The sequence below is a fragment of the Microtus oregoni genome, unplaced genomic scaffold (assembly GCF_018167655.1).
Source record: "Microtus oregoni isolate MIOR12 unplaced genomic scaffold, Mior012 000000F_ref0000247, whole genome shotgun sequence".
Lineage (NCBI taxonomy): Eukaryota > Metazoa > Chordata > Mammalia > Rodentia > Cricetidae > Microtus > Microtus oregoni.
The window spans coordinates 32,699,739-32,708,546 of NW_024543059.1; the positions used below are offsets into that span (position 1 = coordinate 32,699,739).

At 40.8% G+C, this 8,808-nt stretch overlaps 1 pseudogene; it reads right to left on the reverse strand.

Annotated features, from left to right (window-relative positions):
* Positions 1–1,000: 1,000 nt before the first annotated feature.
* On the reverse strand, positions 1,001–1,510 carry LOC121453389 (annotated as a pseudogene).
* Between the last annotated feature and the right edge of the window lie 7,298 nt (positions 1,511–8,808).

Here is an 8,808-nt window from a genome sequence, read left to right on the forward strand (position 1 = left end):
TCCACAACCAGGCATGATTTCCCTTTGTTTGAATGAACTTTGAGTCCAATTAGGCAGCTGTTGGTTGCTACAGACATGTGAGGGCCACTTATTGTAACTAAGCATATCTTGCCATGCTGGTGATTGTCATGGTTCAGAGGACTCTTTAATTGCTTCCCTCTCGTCTTAATTTACATAGTATTTTCTGAAACCATGGAAGCTAAACTGCAGTAAAGATATTTTCAGGTCAGATTCACTAGAATTTTCTGAGGCCCATGTCCAAAATGTGTAGTCTTTAGCAATAGGGACTCACACTCAACCCCAAGAGGCAAACAAGGGCTACATCTATACTCTATACTTTTTTGAGAATCACTTAGTATATCCCGACCAATCATATAAAGAGAGAGTTCTCATGGTACTAGGATTTCTGTTTATGGTCCTATGGGGAGCACTGTTAACCCAAGTGGGTTAATTTCCTTAAGGTATGTGTACATATACATATTGTGTGTATCACACACACACACACACACACACACACACACACACACACATATATATATATTCCTTAAAGTTTCATCAAAAAACCTTGGTGTTATTTGCCTCTCATTCTCTCTTGTCTTTCTGTATTGACCTCCCTCTCTTTTTCCCAGCTGGAGCCCTCTCCCTGTTATTCTGTCTCCCATTTCATTATCACTGCTTTCCTCCTATTCCCCTTCCATGACTCCCTCTTTCTAGTTTCCTGGTTTCCATGGTTACTCCACGTTGTATACTTATATCTGATGATTTGGAGCTAGGGATTGTATGTGAGAGAGAATATACAGCATTTACCTTTCTAGGTCTGGTTTACCTCACTCAATATAATCTTTTCTCGGTGCATCCATTTACCTGCAAATTTTTTTTTTTAACAGAACTTGCCTCAAGTTTATTTGTAAAAACAGCATAAGGTCCTGAACATCTGCAAATACTGTGCAGGTGTTCACACCAGTCCATCTGTCTTCACATTGGCAGACTGCGACCTTTTTTATGGAGCTTTCACAGGGGCCTGGGCATCTTTGGGAGCCTGAGCTGCAGCTGAGGCCTCTGCCTTGGCTTGAACCTTGGGCTTTGTTTTTTGGAGCCTACGACCCCTGGCCATGTAGCTTCTAATCCGCTTCCCAAGCTTGGGGGGAGCAATTAAAGTCAAACGGGTGAGTTTGCGGGTGGGGTCCTTTGGCACCTTGGGCTTCACCACCTGGGCCTTCACCAGGGCCTTGATGGCCTCCGCACATGCACTCATGGCCTTTGCATTATTTGCCTGCATCTTCTTCAGGCCTTTCTTGTTGTGCTTCTTGGCAAAGTGCATGTTCCTTAGGAACTTGGGGTCAACCCCCTTGAGAGATTCGTATCTTTGTGACCGGGGTTTCTTGACGCCGTTTCTGTGTCATTTCCGGGACTGGTTGTGTGTGGTGTGTGTGGTGTGGTTCTTTTTTTTTTTTTTTGAAGGATGTGGTGTGGTTCTTGGACTTGGCCATGGCTGGACGGTAATCGGCGGCTCCCGAAGCGCCTGCGACCGGAAGAGAAAGAGCTTACCTGCAAATTTTATGAGTTTAGTTTTCTTTGAAGTGGAATAGTATTCCATTATTTCAAGGTACCACATTTTCACTGTTCACTTATCTACTGAAAGACGTTTGAGTTGTTCCCATTTCCTGGCTATTGTGACTAGGGTGGCTATGAACATTACTGAACAAGTATCTGTGGAACGGGATGTCAAGTCCTTTGGGCATAAGCCAAGATGTTGTGTAATTGCATCATAGGGTAGGTTTAATTTTAGTTTCTTGAGGATTCTCTATACTTATTTTCAGGGTAGCTACACCGGTTTTTATTCCCACCAGCAGTGAAAAAGCTTTCCTCCTTTCCCATATCCTCACCATCATTTAGAGTTAGTTGTTCTGTTAATTTAGCAATTCTGATTAGGCTGAGATGAAATCTCCAAACTGTTTAAATTTGCATTTGCCTAGTTGGTAATTGAGGTATTTTCTTAGCCATTTTACTTCTTTTTTTTTCAATTTTTTTATTTTTTATTTTTTTGGTTTTTCGAGACAGGGTTTCTCTGTGGTTTTGGAGCCTGTCCTGGAACTAGCTCTTGTAGACCAGGCTGGTCTCGAACTCACAGAGATCCGCCTGTCTCTGCCTCCCAAGTGCTGGGATTAAAGGCGTGCGCCACCACCGCCAGGCGTTTTTTTTTTTTTTTTTTTTTGAGAACCCTCTTCTCTTATCCATAATCCCCACTCCTTCTTAAATTAAATCATTTGTTTCCTTGTCTCTGTTTTGTTTTAGTTCTTTGTATCTTCGGGATATCAATCCTCTGTCAGATACACAGTTGCAGGATTCTCTCCAATACTTTGGTCTTCTTCTTTATACATGGTTTCATAAGCTGTACAGTAGCTTTTCTTTTTATGAGGTCCCAGTTGCCAGTTCTGGTCTTATCTCCTTGACCAATGGAGTTGGTTCAGAATATTCTGTCCTATGCCTAGAACTTGAAGAGCAATGCCCATGGTTTCTTCTAGCAGTTTCAGTGTTCCAAGTTTCAAACTGAGGTTTCTGCCCATTTAGATCTAACTTTTGTGGTGAGTGATAAGGCTCTAATTTCATTATTTTGTGTGTAAACCTCCAGTTTTCCCAGTACCATGATAAAGATGCTATCTTGTCTCCAATGTGTTTGTGTGTTGTATATTATAACACATAATTATATATATATGCATATATATTATAGATAGATGGTGAATAGATAGATACATAGGTAGATAATGTGTGTGAGTGTTTTGTCTTTTTGTCAAATATCATATGGCTGTGGTTATGAGCACTCATGTTTTGGGGACTTCTGTCTTGTTTCATTGGTCTACATGTCTGGTTTTTGTTGCATTATCATATTGGTTTTATTGTTATAGTTCTATAATGTATCTTGAAGTTTTAAAATAGCAGTCCTTCTACTATTCTTTCTGCTCAGAATTGATTTGGCTATCTGGGGTCTTTTCTGGTTCTGTAAGAATGTTAGCATAATTTTTAATTTCTGTTTTTGTGAAGAATTTTGTGGTGATTTTTATTGGTATTGCATTGAATCTGCAAATCGCTTTTGGTAGGATGGTCATTTCTACAATATTAATTCTACATAGGAATGAACAGTACACATGTTTTCATTTTCTAGTGTTCCTCCCAACTCTCACTTTAGAGATTTGAAATTTCCATTATAGAGGTTTTTGTACATCTTTGATGAGTTTTATTCCAAGATACCAAGTTGTCTTTGATGCTGTTATAGCTAGGAGTGTGTCCATGGTCTCATTTGCAGTGTGTCTGCTGTCAGTGTCAGTAACTTTTCTATACTCTGGCAGCAAACACACTGAGAAAGAGACCATGGGTGAAGTTTTGTAAACAAATCTTATTTGTTTCCTGCTTGATTGACAGCCCAGTGTCTGACAAACACTGACCATTCAAGAATGCTTTACTCTATAGAAATGTTACTTTGTGGGTTCATTCTCTTATAGTTTTTATTTAACATTTGCCAGCTGAAGATAGATTGAGAAATTCTGTAAATCTGACTATTGAAACAATAAATGTAGTGGGAAATAAAACCAACATTATTTCTTCAAAAATTCTGCAAGTCACTCAGAATCTTCCAGAAGCATAAGGAGGGTTCTGTTTGCTTAATTGTTTTTGTTTTTAAAGAGCAACAGCTAAAACTGAGTAAGTACATGGAGCCAAATGATACTCTAATATGACCTAATGTCATTCCCTTTTGTCTAATGGTATAGTAGATTTCCAAACACCTGTGTGGGAGTAAAATTCATAAATTACAAAAGCCTACAATACATCTTGATCCGAACCTCAGAAAGGGATCGGAAGAGGGACTTGGTTTCATTGCTGGATTTCAGGAGGGTGGAATCTTTAAGAATAAAGCATAAGTGGTATGAACTTAGGAGAAAACTAAAGAGAGATAAAGCAAAGGTAGTGGGCTGAAGGCTGGACCTGTCTTCAACAGAAAGGGGCACTTAGGGACAGCTGTGGATGGCATGTTTGCCTGAGGAGTTGGACTGGCCAGATGTCCTTGTACTTCTCTGCTCCAGAGTACATGAGTTATGCTCATTTAATTGTCTACTTATTTCATTTTCAACGAGCTAATATTGTTGTTAAAAATTCAGATATCCCCCTCACAGTTTAACAGAAAATACTTCTGTGCCCTTCTTAAATGAGCAGGTGACCTTTTCTTCAGGAGTAAATTGTATTACGAACATCTAAGGAAGTGTCAAGGCCAGCTTAATTTAAGAAACATCATCTGGAAATGGTGTAACGCTGCAGGTTTACCAAGGGCCCTCAGAGGAAGATTGCTTTCCTTCCCTTTGTATGGATTTATCCTCTCTACGCTATGGTTTTGTTCACACACAGAGAGACTATGCCTGTGGGTTGGTATAAAATAAGCAGATACCATCACTGGCCTGTGAAGATCCCAATGCAGGATTGTCAGTTAAAGACATGCGAGTACCGTGAACAGCAGCACGCTGAAGATAAACATAGAGTTACCTGCTTTATAATTAGTCCTTGAGTCCATCCTGAGAATGGGGGCCAAATGGACCTTTTCTTTTGTAGGTGCAAATATCCACAGCCCCACAAAATTCTGATGAAACAAAGCATTTGTTTATATCTCACGTATTTGTAAATCACTCAAGTACTCTAACATAGATGGATGCTAACAGCCAAGTGTGTAGTTTCCCATTTACATCTAATAAAATTTCAATTATTATATTTAACCAGAGGGCACAGATACATGAATAAAATGCATACATGAATGAAATTTCATTTTTATGGTACTGCAGATCACACCCAGGACTTTGCATGTGTTAGGTAAACATTCAGCTGTTGATAAAAGTCCCTAGCCCTTAATAAATGTGATTTTTCATGTCCATTTCTTTGCACATTCGTAATAGACACCCCCATGATAGAATTTGTCTCTGCACTGCATTCTGTAAGTCGGACTCACTGAGGATGGATAACCTGAGTGAGGCTGTGCTGACAAGCCACCACCCAGAGCTCTAAGGCTCGCTGGCACACAAATCTGATCTTCCTTGCACACACTGTGTGCCCTCCAAGATCTGCAGGGGCTGTGTTCTGAGCTGTCATCGTTCTCGTTTGGGGACGTGGGCTGATTGAACTGATGCTGACTAAAACCCCATCCATCGTCAGGATGGAGGAGAACAAAGCAATCATCCTCTGGGCTCTCAGAGCCACCACCTGTAAGTGATACTCATCCTTTCTGCCCGCATTTCATTAGCCGGATGAGTCACACCAATAAACCACATTTCAAAGAGCCCTGGGTATTAGATTAAAATAACACAGCTAGCTTAGCTTGCCTCACACACTCCATTATACATTTGACTCTGTGCGCTGGATCATCAGCCACATAGATTTGATTTTGTTTCCACGGGCTTTTACGAGAGTTTGGATCTGAAATGTTCCCTTTGCAAACACCCATATGCTGAAGGTGCATCACCAGCCTGAGGAGTTAGTGAGAGGCAGAAAGGTGGTAGGGTTTTTTTCAGGTGTGATGCTGGGAATTTAACTCAGGTCCTTGAATATGCTAGGTAATACCCTATCGCAGGTTGTACCCTCAGCCCTGTTTGAAGTGTTTCAGTTTTGAGACAGGGTCTCACTACAATGTTGATGCCACCCTAAAACTTCTTAAATTCTCCTGACACAGTCTTCACAAGAGGCGGGGATTCATATCTGGAGTAGGAGGGTATGGAAACTTTAATAATAGACTGAAAGACTATTTATAGATAAAAATATAATATCACCAAATTTGGTAACACAGAGAAATATAGATTTAAACGGGATGAAACTGAAGAAATCCATGTCAAAGAGGGAAAAATAATCTTGAAAGAAACTAGAGATAAGTGACACATTACCTGTAGGAGGAAAATGATTCAAATGACAGTAGATTGCTCATCAGAGACAACAGAAAATAAAGGAGACGGCACAATGTTTTTCAAGTACTTGAAAAGAAAAAGTTCAGCCATGAATTTTGTATCTAGGAACATTATGCTTCAGGAATGAAAGAAAATAAATGCATTATCACATGAGAAGAATGCATCCCCGTCAGACTTACTCTTCAAGATGGGCTAAAATAATTTATCAAATAGAAATGAGTTGATAATAAAAGGAATCTTGAAATGAAGAAATAATAAAGAGGCCAGGGATGGTGGATTCCATTCCTATAATCCCAGCACTTGGGATGGAAAGTTAGATGGGGGGTGGGAGGCTCAATGTAAAACATAACATTCACCTAAATGAAATATGAAACATTCTTGAGAAGTTCATTCTTGAGAAGAGTGTGTGACTGTCATCTGTCAGGCTGGATTCGAACTGCTTCGAGTTCTATTCACTTTTCCTGGAAAAAAAAATATAACCAAACACCTATTCAGCTCAGATATGGCACTAATAAGTGATCAAAGAATCAATTCCATCCAAGTCTAGCATACTGTGCATATGTTTATTGAAGTTACACACGAGTATGTGGATGAGGGGTTAGCTACAGGAGAATAGGTAACTCAAAGGCAGCTACAGCCCACAAAAGCCCACCCCTGCACAAATGATGCCTTGTACAATTTGTGTTCCTGAAGTTCCCTGCATGGCTTCCGGGAAGCTTTATTTGTTAGAGAGTCTCTTCTCCACAGCAATTATTACTGCTGTATGACCTTGAGGATATACTTCTGAATTTTATGAGGCCTGAGTTGTTTATTTTCTGGGCCGTATAAGTCTTGTTTACTTTTTGAATTGTTATTTCCTGCACAGCAGCCTTAAAAACAGTTTCACTGTGAAAGTGGTTATATGTGGTTTTATTTGTTACAGAGCAAAAAGGCACAAATCAGCAGAGCTACCAAATAGATTGGTGGGGACTACAGATAAGCAAAGTCAGTTTTGTTTGCAATCTGGTCCCATTCTTAGCTTTCGGATTGGTGAAAACTGTCTGCTCATAATATATGTCTGTAACAAAGGATGCAAGATCAGACATGGTGGGGCGGAGGCAGAGAGAAGTGAATGGCATAAAGATCTGTATTGGCTAGGGTTATCCTAAAGGGACAGAAATAATAAAATTGCACACACACACACACACACACACACACACACACATACCACATATATGTGTGTATCTACAATACAATGGGATTTATTAGATTGTCTTGCAGGATGAAGTTCAGGTACTCCGAAAATGGAGTATCTGGAGAGGTTGAAGATATGGTAGCTGCTCAGTTCACAAAGCAAGATGTCTCAAAGTCTCACTCTGATGTTGAAAACCTGGATGATTCCTGTTCTAATACCTGTGAATGAATACTGCAGCATTAGGATAGATTAACTAGCCAATGAGAGAGAGAGCAAGGAAACAGAAGCAAAGCTTTCTTGTTACCTATTTTTTTCTTTGGGCTGCCATCAGAAATTGTCACCCAGATTTAGTTTATTCTTCCTTCCTACTTTAAATATTCTACTAAAGAAAATCTCTCACAAGAGTGTGTAGCATTTTTCATGTAATTGATTCCAGATACAATAAAGTTGGCAACCAAGATTTGTTATCACAAGGCCATTTACCTTAAATGTGAATAAAAATGAGACAAAGACAGTTTGGCTCTGGTCTTCGATACTTTACTGATCTAAAATCATAAAGTTTAGTCATTCCACTGAGAGGCTCAGAACCCCACCGATTCAGTGAGTCCATAGCCCTAGCAAAGGCCCCCCTCCCAGTAGCCTGGCTCTGGGTTCAGAGACACAGAAAGAAACACGCCATGAAAATGGGACCAGAGCCAATGGAAGAGACATTTTGTCCCTGAACCTAGAGAGTCAGAGAAAAGTCCCAGGACCCCGAAAGAAGGACCAAAAAGAACACACTAAGTTCCTAGTTTCAGAGCACACCAAAGATATTTGCCCCGTTCCAAGAATTACAGTCAAAAAGGTTAAAAGCAACCAAAGAAAGAAACACAGTTGGACCCCAAAATCAGAGTCATCTCTGCCCCTGAAACAAAACCAGCCAATCCCTGAGCAGGGAAAACGGACCAATCACTAAGCCCCTAGAGACCTGGCATTCCACTCAGGCAGTTACTGGCAGTTGGGAATTCCCCTCAAGCCTGGACATCCCTTACATCATAAGGGCCATCCAATCCCAAGCCTGGAAGTCTGGAATTCCCCTCATTCCACTTGGGGGCAGCCAGATTCCCCAAGCCTCTTCCACTATATAAAACTCTCTCTTTTCTCAGGTCAGGGTCTCTCCTGCACTGTTCCTGTTGCTGCCAACATTGTTGTTGTTGTTGTTGCTGCTGCTGCTTTGGATGGATGGGGGGCGGGATGATGGAGGAAGGTCATTGTTAATTAATAAAGAAACTGCTTGGCCCTGATAGGTTAGAACATAGGTGGGTGGAGTAAACAGAACAGAATGCGGGGAGGAAGAGGAAGTGAGCTCAGACGCCATGCTCCCCTCTCCAGGGCAGACTGCAATGAAGCTCTGACCCAGGATGGACGTAGGCTAGAATCTTCCCGGTAAGTGCACCTCGGTGCTTCACACATTAATAGAAATGGGCTAGGCAGTGTTTAAATGAATACAGTTTGTGTGTTGTTATTTCAGGGTATAAGCTAGCCAGGCGGCCAGGAGCCGGGCTGTGGGAAGAGGCCCACAGCTCTTACTACAGGGGGACTCGAGTTAACTTGCAATAAAGACTCTTTGCTTTTGCATTGGATACAGTGTCATAGTGTTCTTTTGGGGATCTGGACTTTGGACATAGCACCTCCTTGTAGGAATTTAGGATCATTACA